Genomic DNA, 2,456 nt, shown 5'->3' on the forward strand with positions numbered 1-2,456 from the left:
TTCCCATTAACCCGCATTTACTCCCGGTGTCGTTATCTTTCCGTCACCCTTCCATTCCCTTCACCGTAACCTCACCACACATACACATTTTTCCCTCTTCCTTCTCCTCACGTCTTCCTTTTTTTTCTTTTCTTTTTCTCTTCGTTTTTCCCCTTTCCCTTTCCCCTACCGCCCTCTTCCCCCTTTTTGCACTTCACATATCCGGGATAACATGGGGAACGACGAAAACATTAATAATTACAGCTGCCCTCAGTCACATATTCGGCTTATCTTCGCCTCTGTGCCTGTCCTTTGTCATCTTTTTATTTATTTTTCTTTTCTTTTTTTTTTAATGTGTGTATATGTGGAATAGGACTTACATCATGCCGCGAGTATAACAAAGCTTACCACGTACACGCGAGAAAAAAGAAAACAACAGTAACAATAACAATAACAATAACAAGCAAACAAGCACGTCACAGTGCGTGCCTTCCTCTCTCTCTTTTCAGGCTAACAAACAATCAGACAGACACATACATATGTTTATTTATATATTTATATATTTAATTTGTACACACACAGACACACATACTTGGAAACATCCAGTTGTAATACCATCTCTCAGCCGCTGCAAACATCTCAACTCCCTGCACCTGTTACTTCCTTTCATTATTATCACTTTTTTTTTTTGAACCTCTCCTTTTGTCCATTTTCTCTTTTATCCTAATTTATGTATCCCTGTCGTCTTCTTCAGTTTTTTCTCTCTTAAATGTTCAAATGGTGTTCAAACGCTTTTCCCCTTCTTCCCTTTTCCTTCTTTTATTTTACGATTCTAATCATCATATTCTTCTAAAACAAAAATAGGGGGATTTCAGACAGGAGGGATAAAACAACAACAAAAAAACATTTTTTCTCCTTTTCCCCACTTCGTTGCGCGTTCACGCGGTCGGACAACTCAGCAGTGCGCAATTAAACAATAACAAAAAAAAAATCACTCCCCTTCAACCTTTTCAGCATCTATCAAATAACCCACACAAGGGAAAAAACAAAACAAAACGGTAGAGTCAGTGAAAAAGACACGGATAGTAAACGAAAGCAAAGAGAGGTGCAGAAAATAGGCGAAAAGAAAAAAAACATGGAAGATGTGGTGGAATGGAGCAACATTACCTTTCTTCTTTTTTTTTTTCCCTCCCCCCCACTCCCACTCACACTTCACCTCCTGCAATCACAATAGTAAGAGGTGGGTGGAGAAGCAGCCGCATTTCGCACGGAGGCGCGCCTCCAACCATACATAAAAAATACCCATACACACACACACAAAAAAAAAAAAGAAGCGACATTGAAACGGCACTCGCATTTTTACTCATGGGGTGTCATTTCTCTTTTTCCATTTATTATTTTCTTATCGCTTCTGCTTTATTATTCATTCCCTCCACTTGATACCACACCCGAGTCACTTTCTCAACAATACCGGCGGCAGCATTTCTTCTCTCCACACCTCCACATGTCTTCACTCCTTTCATTCTTTCCTTTCTCCTCCCAAAAACAAAGCAAACAAACAAACATAGAGACCCGTGTGCACACTTAAAGGAACAACAACAACAACAATTACAACAATATCAACAAAAGGGTAAACATAAAGAGAAAAGAAAAAAAAAAAGATCGACGATGTAACGATGGGAAGGGAAAAGGTTTGAGGTTACAACATGGAGAAGGAAAATTCCACCATTAGAAAACACAACCTCCTTCCTTCTCCACTCCCTTCTTCCTTTCCCATACGTCATTATTCAGCCCCATCCCACCCCCCTCTCTCCCTCTTCCTCTTTTCTCTCTTTTTATCCCTTTCTCCCGGGAAGCATAAATAAATAAAACAAACCGGGGGAAAAAAAAATGACATGACAAATTTAAGGGTGTGGAAATACATTTTTTTTCTTAAGAAAAAAAAAGCAAAAATGAAGAACCGAATAGAAAACAAGTGTTAAAAGAGAAGAAAGGAAGGCTGTCGCCACAGCACCATCGTGGCAACAGAAAAACAAATCAAAAAACCCACCGCAACGTTCGGGAGGAGTAACAAATTATCATCTAAAGCGAAAAAAAAAGGTATTAACGTGAAAAAGGAAAAGGAAAGAATGACAGAAAGCAGTGAAAACCAAGAAAGGGAGGGAAGATAGAAGAAGAATGTAAAACATAATAGTAGAATACTTCACCGTCGCCTAGAGAGAATAGGATCCCAAACACAACCATAGTAAAATATTTAACTAAAGGTTCATCCACACTCCCCTAACTATTTCACGAATTTATGCGTGTGTGCTTATTACCTTCTACTCACGCGTTTTAACATGCGATTGCAACAACGGTACCGGAGCATACGGTTGTGCAATGCACCTCTAAAAACCACGGAATGCAACCTGTTGCGAAGGGGTTAGTGGAGGAGAACCCTTATCTCCACTCTCGGGATACGACTCAAAGTTACTTGT

Source organism: Trypanosoma equiperdum, assembly GCF_001457755.1.
Source record: "Trypanosoma equiperdum strain OVI genome assembly, contig: ctg_19, whole genome shotgun sequence".
Classification (NCBI taxonomy): domain Eukaryota; phylum Euglenozoa; class Kinetoplastea; order Trypanosomatida; family Trypanosomatidae; genus Trypanosoma; species Trypanosoma equiperdum.